This window comes from Oryctolagus cuniculus, chromosome 4 (genome assembly GCF_964237555.1).
Source record: "Oryctolagus cuniculus chromosome 4, mOryCun1.1, whole genome shotgun sequence".
Classification (NCBI taxonomy): Eukaryota; Metazoa; Chordata; class Mammalia; order Lagomorpha; family Leporidae; genus Oryctolagus; species Oryctolagus cuniculus.
In genome coordinates, this window is record NC_091435.1 from 144,855,883 (window position 1) to 144,870,312 (window position 14,430).

A 14,430-nucleotide genomic window follows, 5' to 3' on the forward strand; every position below is an offset into this window, starting at 1 on the left:
TGCCAGTCTCTACTGTATCTTTTACTAGGTATAGTAATCTCTTATAATATTATAGCTGTCTTATGTCATTATAGGACTGGGGTCACCAGAAAACAGACTTTAAGATGAAGTTTAGCAGTCAGGATATTTATTAAGGAGTGTTCTTGGTATCAATGTCTGAGGAAGAGAGGGAAAAGAAGCAGAATAGAACACAGGGAGAAGGCAAGCAGAGATGTGTACCCAGTGAGAACCTCAGCTGACCTCAGGAATCCTGGACTGGAATGATCCCTTAGAGATGTCACAAATTGGACTGAGACAGCCAAGCCTTTTTACCCTGGCATTAATTAGTGGACATGGGCCAAGCCTCTCTGCAGTTGAGACAATCCTTGAAGGAACTAATAGCATTCCCAGAAGTTGCGATAAAAACTTCATTGAAAGGAGGTCTGGGAAGCATATCAGAGTGTTCACAAGGGTCTTATTCTTTTCAGATCCATTTCTTCAAAGATGTTCTAGGAACAGCAACTAATATATGATTAGTGTGGGCCTCTTTATTTTCTCTAGGAAACTAAAAAAATAAAGTTAAGGAACAAACTATAATCTCTGTCATTGCAACTCAGACTAGATGTTCATGGTATTCTTTTTTTTTTTTTTTGCGGGGGGGGCCATCGCTGTGGCTCACTTGGTTACTCTTCCACCTGTGGCACCGGCATCCCATATGGGTGCCGGGTTCTAGTCCTGGTTGCTCCTCTTCCAGTCCAGTTCTCTGCTGTGGCCAGGGAGGGCAGTGGAGGATGGCCCAAGTCCTTGGGCCCTGCACCCGCATGGGAGACCAGGAGAAGCACCTGGCTCCTGGCTTCAAATCGGCGCAGCACCAGCCGTAGCGGCCATTTGGAGAGTGAACCAGTGGAAGGAAGACCTTTCTCTCTGTCTCTCTCTCTCTCACTGCCTATATCTCTACCTGTCAAATAAAAAAAATAAAAAATAAAAGATTCTTTTTTTAAAATATTTATTTATTTACTTGAAAATCAGTTGGGGGGGGGGGTGTGTTCCATCCAGTGGTTCACTTTCCAATTGGCCGCAATGACCGGAACTGCACCAATCTGAATCTGGGAGCCTGGTGCTTCCTCCGGGTCTTCCCATGCAGGTGCAGGAGCCCAAGGACTTGGGCCATCTTCCACTGCTTTCCCAGGCCATAGCAGAGAGCTGAATCAGAAGTGGAGCAGCTGGGTCTCAAACCGGTGCCCATATAGGATGCTGGCACTGCAGGTTGTGGCTTTACCCACTACACCACAGTGCCAGCCCCATTGATGGTATTCTTTATCTATCCATTCTAGATTCCCCAAACCCTCAGCTATTATTTCTGTAGTTCAAGTGGCTTACTGTTGCTGTGGATTCGTTCTGAGAGGAGGAGCGCGTTGGGGGCAAGAGGCACAGAGTCACCACACATACCCGGGGAGTCGGGTGAAAGCAGGCCTGAGGCAAGCAGCCCGCAGACTCATTTATTTCAGTTGGTACAGCAGCTTATATAGCTGAAGCAGCCAATCCAGTCAAGGGGCAGTTTATGCCCTAACCAATCACAGCCTGTTGCCAGGCAGGCTCCATTGCCAGGTGGTTTCCCAGGGGGTTTCGGAAGCCATTCCTGAGTAACTGACACTGGCTTGCCAGCGGCCATCTTGATATGGCCTTCTCATTCCACCACGGCTTACCTGGTGGCTTGACCCAGACTCTCATTCCTTTTTAAAAAAACATTTATTTTGCTTGGTGCTGTGGCATAGTAAGTAAACATCCACCTCTGGTGCCGGCATCTCCTATGGGCACTGGTTCGTATTCTGGCTTCTCCTCTTCTGACCCAGATCTCTGCTTATGGCCTGGAAAAGCAGTGAAAGTTGGGCCAGGTATTTGGGCCCCTGCACCCATATGGGAGACCCGGAAGAAGCTCCTGGCTCCTGGCTTTGGATCGGCCCAGTTCTAGCTGTTGCAGCCATTTGGGCAGTGAACCATAGACCTTTCTGTCTCTCCTTCTCTCTTCCTCTCTCTGTCACTCTGCCTCTCAAATAAATAAATAAAGTCTTTAAAAATTATTTTATTTATATGGAAGGTGGAGTGACAGAAAGAGGCAGAGACAGAGACAAAGAGATCTTCCATCCATTAATTAAGCCCCCAAATGACTTCAATGGCTGGGGCTGGGCCAGGCTGAAGCAAGGAGCCTAGAACTCCATCCAGGTCTCCTGCTTGGTTGGCAGGGGCCCAAGTTGGGCCATCTGCTGCTGCTTTCCAAGGTGCATTAGCAAGAAGTTGGATTGGAATTGGAGCAGCTGGAACTCAGACTGGCATTCTGATATGGGATCTAAGCATTGCAGGTGGTGACTTAATATGCTGTGCCACAACACTGGCCTGCAGACTTTCATTCTTGAAAGGTATAACGCCAGTCATTGGGCCCTTCTAAAATGGGGTTGCTATACTTGTTTACTTGTTTGAAATTGGATAAGTGTTGATTACCTGAATGTAAAACATATTTCATGTTTCTGTCATATAAACTTTTCCTGATGCCAGAATGATGATTTTTCTTTTTTCCCGATGGTCCCTGGACAGAAAGAACACAAGGAGCCCAGGTTGGCCACCACAGCTTGTAGCTCAGGAGGAGGAGTGATGCCGTGTCCTCTGGCAAAATTGTGTTCTCCTTCCCTTTGGGAACTTGTACCATCAATCCTGTAGCCTTTAGAGTTGAGAGACAATTCTCTGTGGTTCTCTTGCATATCTGTACAACTGGAGAGCAGAAACACTAACAGCTTTTATTCTAAACTATTTTTTAAAAGATTTATTTATGTATTTATTTGAAAGTCAGAGTTACATAGAGAGAGAAGGAGAGGCAGAGAGAGAGAGAGAGAGAGAGAGAGAGAGAGAAAGGTCTTCCATCCACTGGTTCACTTCCCAAATGACTGCAATGGCTGGAACTGAGCTGATCTGAAGCCAGGAGCCACGAGCTTCCTCTGAGTCTCCTGCGTGGCTGCAGGAGCCCAAGTACTTGGGCCATCCTTTGCTGCCTTCCCCAGGCGCATCAGCAGGGAGCTGGACTGGAAGTGGAACAGCCAGGACTTGAACCAGCCACAGCACAGCCCCTGAAGGCCTCTTTTATCATTAGCTCTTGTCTGTAGAAAGTCATCGCTGAATGTCTAATGTCCCTAACAACAGTGCATTTCTTTTTCTTTTTTTTATTTTTTAGATTTATTTATTGATTTGAAAGTTAGAGTTACAGTGACAGAGGGAGAGACAGAAAGGGAGGGAAAGAGAAAGGAGAGAAATCTTCCATCTACTGGTTCACCATCCAAATGGCCACAACTACCAAAGGGCTGCTCTTTTGGTTCTCCTTTGTGGGTACAGGGGCCCAAGGAATTAGGACATCTTCCACTGTTTTCCCAGGCACATTAGTAGGAAGCTGGATTAGCAGTGGAGCAGCCAGGACTCAAACCGTTGCCCATGTGGGATGCCAGCACCACAGCCGGAGGCTTAACCTATTACACCAGAGCACCGGCCCCATAACAGTGCATTTCTAATGGTCTTGAAATGTGCTATATCCTCTGATTTTTTAAAAATATTTATTTATTTTACTTGTGAGTCACAATTACACAGAGAGAGGAGAGGCAGAGAGAGAGAGAGAGAGAGGTTTTCCATCTGCAGTTTCACTCTCCAGATGGCTTCAACGGCCGGAGCTACGCTGATCCGAAGCCAGGAGTCAGGCGCCTCCTCCAGGTCTCCCACATGGGTGCAGGAGCCCAAGGACTTGGGCCATCCTCCACTGCTTTCCCAGGCCAGAGCAGAGAGCTAGATCAGAAGTAGAGCAGTTGTAACTTGAACCGGCACCCATATGGGATTCCGGCGCCACAGGCGATGGCTATACCCTCTACGCCACAGCACCAGTCCCCTCCTGATTGTTTACAAACTAATCATCTGCTGGATTTTTCTAATATGGTACATGCTTTCCAGAGTAACCAACTTTCTTTTAATATATATATATATATAAATAGATAGATATACATATATAGATATAGAAAGATAGACAGACAGACAGATACTTAAAAAGGAGTGACACAGAGAAAGATCTTCCATCCACTGGTTCATTCCCCAAGTGACCACAATCAAAGGTACTGGGCCAGGCCAAAATTAAGAGCTTGGAACTCTGTCAAGGTCTACCATATGGGTGGCAGGGACCCAAATACTTGGAGCATCTTCTACTTGCTTTCCTAGGCACATTAGCAGGAGGCTGATTGGGAAGCAGAGCAGCCAACACTCAAACTAACACTCCAATACAGGAGACTGGCATCACAAGCATCCGCTTAAAGTGTGACACAATGCCAGCCTCTAACCAACTTTCTGATCCCTTAACTTCCTTCTGTCATGGCAGGTTGTCTGTCAGGGCAATCACGGCATTCTAGTTTCATTTTGTGTGGACCATCACTTTTACCATGCTTCACGAAACCATGTTAGCAGCAAATTCACACTAGTTCCTGGGGTTCTTGTTATGATTTTAAATCCTGAGTACTAGAAGAGAGCTTCCAAATCTAGTTTTCTCTTATCCATCCTATGTCCTCTTTGTCTTCCTTAAGCTCCCTTAACATTTAATGTCACTAGTCTCCCAGTTCATGCTGACCAAATATCAAGAATCCATTAGAATCTAGTTCTTTTCCTCCATGATCATATATAGCACATTGAATTTTTAAAAAATATTTGTTTATTTATTTGAAAGAGTTACAGAGAGAAGAGACAGACAGAGAGAGAGAGAGAGAGAGAGAGAGAGGTCTTCCATCTGCTGGTTCACTCCTCAATGGGCTGCAATGGCCACAGCTGAGTCAATCTGAATCCAGGAGCCAGGATTCAGATTCTAGGTTTCCCATATGGGTGCAGACGCTCAAAGACTTGGCCTACCATCTGTTGCTTTCCCAGGTGTATTAGCAGAGAGCTGGATCGAAAGTGGAGCAGCAGGGACTGAAACCGGTGCCCATATGGGATGGCGGCACTGCAGGTGGTGGCTTTACCTGCTACACCACAGTGCTGGCCCCAGCACATTGAATTTTAACACTAGGTAAGGTTGATTGCGCAGGAGAATATGGTAGTAAACCTTGGGTGTGTGGGGGAACACTTGCTGTCTTGATGGAGAGAGGTCTCTACATTATTTCTAAGCAATTAAAGGGGTAGAGTACTTCTAGGATGTCATCATTTAAAGTGTCAAGACTCATTTTTTCCAACTTGTGTCCGATGAGGGGTTAATACAATGATCTTGCATGGAAGTTTAATCTTCATTGGAATTTAACTACTCTGACTGAATTTATTTATTTGAAAGGGAGAGGTGGGGAGAGAGAGAGATAAAGAGAGAGAGAGAAACACTCCCATCTGCTGGCTCACTCCCCAAATATCCACAGTGACCAAGCAGGACTGGGCTTGGAACTCAACGGAGGTCTACCATGTGGATGAATTCCATGTGGGTGGCAGAAACCCAACCACTTGAGCCATCACTGCCATCTCCAGAGTCGGCATCCATAGGAAGCTGGAGTCAGGAGCTGGGCTGGGTATAGAACATATGCACTCTTGGCTGGCGCCACGGCTCACTAGGCTAATCCTCCGCCTAGCGGCGCCGGCACACCGGGTTCTAGTCCCGGTCGGGCGCCGGATTCTGTCCCAGTTGCCCCTCTTCCAGGCCAGCTCTCTGCTGTGGCCAGGGAGTGCAGTGGAGGATGGCCCAAGTCCTTGGGCCCTGCATCCCATGGGAGACCAGGAGAAGTACCTGGCTCCTGCCATCGGATCAGTGTGGTGCGCCGGCCGCGGCGGCCATTGGAGGGTGAACCAACGGCAAAGGAAGACCTTTCTCTCTGTCTCTCTCTCTCACTGTCCACTTTGCCTGTCAAAAAAAAAAAAAAAAACACAACAACAACAACAACAAAATTCTGATGAGGGACATGGACATCGCGACTGCTAGACAAAACGCCTGCCCGCTAAGTTTATTGTTTGTCTTATTCTGGCCTTCCACTGCAGGGGATGAGAGCTACTTTGTGAGCTATTAAAGATCCTTTAGTCTTCACCTTCAGCTTTCAGGTGGTGATTAATCAGTCTGATTATCTGTTTCCGAGTGCATCAATCTGGCTGAGCAAGTCTTAGCCTATCTTAGTCAGTTGGGCTATCATAGCAAAATACCACAGACTGGATGAATTACATAACAGAAATTAATTTCTCACAATTTGGGGGCTGGGAAGCCCCAGATCAAGGTGGTTTAGTTCCTGTTGAGCACTCTGTCCTGGCTTAGGGATGGCTGCTTTCTTGCTTTGTCCTCTCATGGCCTTTCCTCAGTGCATGGGTGCAGAAACAGAAAAGAGGTTCCTCTCTGATAAGGCCTCCAATGCTACCAGTGTAGGACCTCACCTTTATGGCCTAATTTAACCTTAATTGTCTCCTAAGATGCCTATTTTCAAATAAAGTCACAGCGGGGGTTGGGTCGTCAATATAGGAATTGTGGGGGAACACATTTTAGTCTGTAGTCTCACTCAATTCCATTGTGCTTATAGTCGCTGTCTCCCCCATCTTTCTCAAATACATCAAATATATACTGTTACATCACACATCAGTATATATTTATATATTCTACCAAAGTGTTTTTTTTTTTTTTTTTTTTTTTTTTTTTTTTTTTTTACAGGCAGAGTGGATAGTGAGAGAGAGAGAGAGACAGAGACAGAGAGAAAGGTCTTCCTTTTGCCGTTGGTTCACCCTCCAATGGCCGCCGCGGCTGGCGTGCTGCGGCCGGCGCACCGCGCTGATCCGAAGGCAGGAGCCAAGTGCTTCTCTTGGTCTCCCATGGGATGCAGGGCCCAAGGACTTGGGCCATCCTCCACTGCACTCCCGGGCCACAACAGAGAGCTGGCCTGGAAGAGGGGCAACCGGGACAGAATCCGGCGCCCGACCGGGACTAGAACCCGGTGTGCCAGCGCCGCTAGGTGGAGGATTAGCCTATTGAGCCGTGGCACCGGCCCGTGCACCAAAGTTTTAACTACTGGACTATCTTACAGTAGGGCTCCTTGTTGTCAGCTAATGATCATTCTCCAAAGCCCCATCTGTGACTGCTTCCTCAGACCTTGCACCTCCACTGGCAGTCACAGGCTGCAGGAAGTCCCAGGAAGCAGATATGAGACATGAATAGATAGGGTATTATGAAGAAGGCAAGGGAGGAAAGTAGAGTGGCTAGAGAAAGACAGTGCGGTTCCCATGGTTTAGAAAGTTAGAGTCGACTTTCAAGAGTTGTCCCAAGATGGGCTAAAATGTCCAGGTCTTAACTCTTCAGACTCTCCCTCGGAGAGTAGGAACAATTTCTCTGATAGCAAGATTAGGAGAAGGAACCAAATTTGAAAGACTGAGTCCTTTCTGGGATTCCTGTATTTGTCTTTGTCTTCTCTCTGTGTCTCACTTTCTCCCTTTGCTTGTCTGTAGGATTTAACAAATTCTCTGTTCCTCTGTGTTATAAGTTTAAGGGGAAGACAAAATCCATGGGAAGGCCTGAGGTTGTCAAGTTCTGCATGTGACTGGGTAATACATTCAGCTGTGGGCTGGAGGGATAAAACCATTAACATGCAGATTCTTCAAACCAAACATCTTTTCCCAATTGGCTTTATCCAAAGTAAGTTTTATAAATTCTATTTATGGTGAAAATCTCAAGCAAAACCAAAAGGAGAGAGAATAAAACAACAAATGCATAAAGCACATATATGCAGTAATCAATTTAGTAAAATCCAGACTTTTATGCAAGCCAATATCTTAATTTCCTTCGGCTTTATTCCTGAATCTTATTTTTTTTCTTGTTTCCATTCTTGGGAATGGAAAAAATGATATAATCTTAAAGATTCATCACAGGCCTAAACTGTTGCTTTTATTACATATTATTCTCTCCCTATGCTGTTTTTTTGGTTACTTGTCTGGCTCCTGAAGACATTTGCATTGTTGGTCCTTGTGTTACAAATAACTATTTAAATTTACATAAAGACCAAATCCAGAGACATACAGTCATAATGTCTAAGTGCCCATAGCTACTAAGAAATAAAAACTAAGTATAAATATCTGTCATCAGGTGAATGGAAAAATTGTAGAATAATCACACAAGAGAATACACACACAGTTTAGATGCTTCTAGGGGAGCAGATGCTGTGGTGCAGCAGGTTAAGACAACACTTGGGATGCCCACACTCCATATCGGAGTGCTGGTTCCGGACCTGACTACTCCACTTCTGATTCAGCTTCCTGCTAAAGTGCCTGGGAGGCAGCAGATGATGGCTCAAGTGCCTCAGCCCCTGCCACCCATGTGGAAGAATGGGATGAAGTTCTGGACTCCTGGCTTCAGCCTGGCCCAACCCTGGATGTTGCAAGCATTGGGGGATTAAAGGATTAAACTGGTAGATGGAAGATTTCTCTCCCCCCTCCCTCCATCTCTCTTTCCCTCTCCACCTCTCAAATAATTAATTAAAAATGGTTAAGATGGTAAAAAATTATAATCCCTAAAATGTCATACCACTAAGATTTAAGAGAAATGGATAACAGTGGTTGTCTCTGGGGAGAACTAACATTCTAGGGGAAAAGAATAGGCACATTAATTTTCACTATTTGAATTGGTCATATGCATGTTATATTTACATTACAAAGTTCTAGAGTGGGCTTTGGCATAGTGGTTAATGTTGTTTGGGATGCCTACACCCCATATTGGAGTGCCTGGGGGCAAGTTCCAGCTCCGCTTGCTGTTCTAGCACTCTGCTAATGTGCACCCTGGGAAGTAACAGGTGATGGCTCAAGTAGTTGTGTCTCTGTCACTCACATAGGAGACCTGGATTGTGTTTCTGCCTTCAACTTGGCCCAGCCCTGGCTGTGTGAGCATTTGGAAAATGAATCAGTGAATGAGAGATCTCTGCCTGTCTGTCTGTCATTTTCTTTGTCTCTTTGTTCTTCAAATAACATAAATGTTATAAAAATAATAAAATATCTAAAATTGGGTGTGGTTGCTCCAACCAAAACACCGTTCCTTAAAAAATGTTTTTATAGGGGCCGGCGCTGTGGCGTTGTGGGCTAACACCCTGGCCTGAAGCACCAGCATGCCATATGGGCACCGCTTCAAGTCCAGGCTGCTCCACTTCCGATCCAGCTCTCTGCTATGGCCTGGGAAAGCAGTAGAAGATGGCCCAAGTCCTTGGTCCCCACACCCACATGGGAGACCCAGAAGGAGCTCCTGGATCCTGGCTTCGGATCAACGCAGCTCTAGCATTGAGGCCATCTGGGGAGTGAACCAGTGCATGGAAGCCCTCTCTCTCTATCTCTCTGTCTCTCCTCTCTCTGTGTAACTCTGACTTTCAAATAAATAAATAAACCTTTAAAAAAGTTTTTATATGAAATAACTTGATAACACAATGCATGCAATAAAAAATCACAGGAAGTAATCTGAATGTTTTCATAAAATACTTTAACTTACAGATAGTTTACACCTACTTAAGTAAATTAAAGATGTATGAAAGGCATTTGGTGGTTTAAAAGGATTAAAAAAGCTAATGATTGGGGCTGGCTCCCTGACGTGGTAGGTTAATCCTCTGTCTGTGGTGCTGGCATCCCAGGTGGGCGCCGGTTCTAGTCTCAGCTGCTCCTCTTCCAGTCCAGTTCTCTGCTGTGGCCCAGGAGGGCAGTGGAGGATGGCCCAAGTGCTTGGGCCCCTGCACCCGGTCCTGGCTCCTGGCTTCGGATTGGTGCAACTCCGGCTGTTGTGGCCATTTGGGGAGTGAACCAACGGAAAGGAAGACCTTTCTCTCTGTCTCTCCCTCTCACTCTCTGTTACTCTACCTCTAAAATAAATAAATAAAGTCTTTAAAAAAAATAAGAGTTCTGAGAAAAAGGTAAATTGAAACTCAATTATACTGACCCAGCAGAATGAAGATAGTTTCAAATGTCCAAAACCTAAAAATTTACATCCTGTTCTTTCATAAGTAGCTTGAAGGATGCTATCTAGCAAAACAAGATGATATACCAAAAAAGAAGTCATGGATTTTAGAAAAGAATAGCTCTAAACTTATAGTACAGTGTAGGGAAGTGTTCGGTGAGTCAAATAATTAGGTTAAATGCAGGCAGAAGCCAAAGTGTCATCACTAGTAGGTACCAGGAGACAAAACAAGAGCATCTTTGTGAAAGGATGCAGAAAATGGAAACACTTGATATAATTTAGGTAAAACGTGCGGGGGCTAAGGGAGAAGCAATTTAAAACTCCAGGAAAAGAAAAAGCCACACAAGTTTGTGACTGAAGTATGGAGAACAAATATTTGAGCGGTTGATAATAAAGGAAGAAGATTCACCTGATTCTGATGCTCTGCACATTTTCCATTGAGTGGGTTTCTAGTCCTTTTGGAAGTGGTCCCGTAGAGAAGAAAGTGCAGTCCCAGCATGCTCTTTAGCCTGCAGTTGACTGGTAACTTTAACTGAGCTACAGATAAAACACAGGGTCTCTTGATTGTGAGTAAGGCAGCTGAGTAGAAGAGGATTAGGAGGAGTGGTGTTAATGATGCAGAGTTGTGATACTGTCTGAAGTTGAAATACTATCTAAGGGTTTACATTGCATTTTTCAAAGTTCCAAATAAAACCAAGAAAACAGCTAAAGTTAGTTTAACTAATAGATAGTGGACCCTGGGTTTTAGCATAATCCTAATCTTTCATATCAGGGAGTTATTAAATATTATCTAAACTTAATAGGAGTATATTTAGAAACATTGAAATAATCCCAAATAAACAAGTAAATATAAAAGAAGTTGTCTCTGGGGAGTGGCCATGGTGGTGGAAACAGGATGATAATTTGTTGCTTTTTATCATAAATTCTGTTGTGCTTTTTGACTTGTTGTGATTTAATTTGTGCTATGGTTTGAATATTTGTTCTCTTGAACTCAGGATATAGTCCCCAAAGTCTTATGTCAATGGTACTAATTATCCAATGATGGTGTTTGGAGGTGGGGTCTTTGGGAAGTAATTAGATTACATTAGGATGTTAGGGGAGCCCCCATAATATAATAAGAGATGATGAAGACAAGGACAAGCATGCTCCATGTGTGGTGCCATGTGATCTTTGTGCCATCTTGGGACTCTTTCACCAAGAAGACCATCACCAGCAGCTGAACCAATGGGGCCTGCTCAGTGTTGGACTGTGAACATTGTGAGTCAAAATAACTCTTCTCCTTGTAAAATAGCTTGTCCCAGATATTTCATTACAGTATTATAAAGCTGACTAATACAATTTGTTCCCTTTTTATTTGTTGTAATGTGTGGATTTCATTCACTGAAATCTAGAAACTGATTCCTCTAGGGAAACAATGTTTTTATACATCTACCCTGGCAAGGATAACTGGAGGTTAGGCCTCATTTTGACCTTTTGAAGTAATGAGATAGAAATTCCAAGGACACCAAGAAACTTGGAATACACAAGTGGTTGTTCTGCTGATATTTATCTCTGCCATAAATGATATTTAAAAATCTCCTACCCACAATACTGCTAGTCCTTTGCCTATGAGATTTCTTGTTTTAATTATCTGAGTAGTTCTGGTCCTCTACCTTTTTGGGATAGAGTTTTGTCTGCAACCAGATTATTGATTTTGAAAGGTAAGACATTCTGGAATTCTGGATCCTTCTTATCACCAACATTGGGTAGATTTGATTACTCATATTTTAAAGATATATTTATTTTATTTAAAAGGCAGAGTTGTTTTTTTTTTTTTTTTTTTTTTTTTTTTTTTTTTTTTTTTTTGACAGGCAGAGTGGACAGTGAGAGAGAGAGACAGAGAGAAAGGTCCTCCTCTGCTGCTGGTTCACCCTCCAATGGCCGCCGCGGCCGGCGCGCTGCGGCTGGCGCACCGCGCCGATCCGATGGCAGGAGCCAGGAGCCAGGCGCCCCTCCCGGTCTCCCATGGGGTGCAGGGCCCAAGCACCCAGGCCATCCTCCACTGCACTCCCTGGCCACAGCAGAGAGCTGGCCTGGAAGAGGGGCAACCGGGACAGAATCCGGCGCCCCAACCGGGACTAGAACCCGGTGTGCCGGCGCCGCCAGGCGGAGGATTAGCCTAGTGAGCCGCGGCGCCGGCCAAAAGGCAGAGTTAAAGAGAGAGAGAGAGAGAGATCGAGAGATCCTCCATCTGCTGGTTCACTCTCCATATGGCCAGACTGGGACTGAAGCCAGAAGTCAGGAGCTTCTTCTGGGTCTCCTATATGGGCCATCCTCCACTGCTTTGCCCAGGCACATTAACAGGGACCTGGGTTAGAAAGAGCAGCCGGGACTTGAGCCAGGGCCTATATGGGATACTGCCACTGCAGATGCCAGCTTAACCAGCTGTCCCACAGGGTCAGCCCCAGACATTGTTTTAGGAATGGAAAAATCATGGTTTAATCCAGTAGGTAGGACACATGGCATATTACGCCACCAATTGGCAGCACACCTTAATTGCAAGATTAGAAAGGAAGGGAAGGGGCCGGTGCTGTGGCATAGCCAATGAAGCCACCATCTGCAGTGCCAGCATCCCAAAGGGTTCCTGTTTGAGTCCTGTTTGCTCCACTTCCTATCAAGCTCTCTGCTATGGCCTGGGAAAGCAATAGAAGATGGCCCAAATCCTTGGGCACCTGCACCCACGTGGGAGACCTGGACGAAGCTCCTGGTTCCTGGCTTAGGATCAGTGAAGCTCCAGCTGTTGTGGCCAGTTGGGGAATGAACCAGCAGATGGAAGACCTGTCTCTCTCTCTGCCTCTCGTTCTCTGTGTAACTCTGACTTTCAAGTAAATAAATAAATCTTAAAAAAAAAAAAAAAAGGAAGGGGAAACTCTTTGTGGTTTTTGTAAAAGTCTAATAGTGTTAGCAACAGCAAATGTCCTGTAAGCAAGTAAAGAATGCAAGAGAAGAACATGTCATTTTGAGGCAACTAAAATGAGCATAGGTCATGATCCCAAAAAACAGAGGATTTGTGGAGGTGGCAAACGTGAAGGGTTGAACACAAGACTGGAGAGTTCTCTTCGGGCTGAAAAGTCCAGTAGCTGTATCAGGAATTAAAACTGCAAAGGAGGAGGGGGTGGGAAGAGTAATGAACCAAATGTTACTTTAAAAATGCTTTTCTGTGAAAAGAAAATCACGATTAGCAGTATCAAGACAGAAGTTGACTATCTCTTACTTTAAGTAGAACTGAAATCTTTCATGATCCATAATTATCTAGAGAAAAAAAAGTAAATTCAGACAGTTTTTGAAAGGAATTTTGCTATATGTATGGTCTCTGTGTTATAAGGCAAAAGTTATTCCTGTTATTGGTTAATAAATGTTAATTATAGTTAACACATTTTCAGACACATTATGATTTAATGTATTTGCAAGGAAAGCAGAAAAGAATCCAAAACTCTGGGTGAAGCAACACTATATAAAAAAATCCTTAAAAACAATAACGTTCAAGCATACTATAGAAGGTGGAATGCAGTTTTTCTATTTATAGTATTAAATTTATACTTTTGGACCACATTGGTTAAGAGGTTGAATTGAAATAAAGATCTTATTGGCATTTGTTTGAAGAAATATGTCTTTTTGATATTTCAGTAATATCTATGACCTGAAGCTACTAATGAAAATTGTGCTATTTGAAAATCTTTGCCAAGAGATTTTGAATCTTAAGAATTTCATAAAAACAGAGGGTCCTCGGAAATGGGTAATTCATTGTAACAAAGTCAGTATGTTATGGGACTTTTATTACTATATGTTAGTTACCAGGTAGCTAAAGAAGGGATAAATCTGTCCTTTGCTTACATACACTTTTTTATAATTTTTAAAAGGTTTATTATTTATTTGAAAGTCAGAGCTACACACAGAGAGAGAGAGAGGAGAGAGAGGAGAGAGAGGAGAGAGAGGAGAGAGAGAGAGAGAGAGGTCTTCTATCACAGGTTCACTCCCCAATTGGCTACAATGGCCGGCGCTGCGCCGATCCGAAGCCAGGAGCCAGGAGCCAGGAGCCAGGAGCCAGGAGCCAGGAGCCAGGAGCCAGGAGCTTCCACTGAGCCTCCCACATGGGTGCAGCAGCCCAAGGAGATGGGCCATCTTCTATTGCTTTCCCAGGCCATAGCAGAGAGCTGGATTGGAAGTGGAGCAGCTGGGACTTGAACCGGCATCCATATGGATACTGGCACTGCAGGCAGCGGCTTTACCTGCTGTACCACAACGCCAGCCCCTTACCCTTACATACACTTTTGATCAGAACAGGCCAGCTAGTGTATTGAATATGTGACAATCAGAAATTGGAAAATCAAGGTACATCTTGAATGTCGTTATGTATTTTAGATATTTAATAAGCCATAGGAAACACAGAACACTTTTGTGTAGGTATGCAATGTTGCATTTTTTAAAGGGAGGTGAATGAAGTACAAGGATTGCTTAGAAAG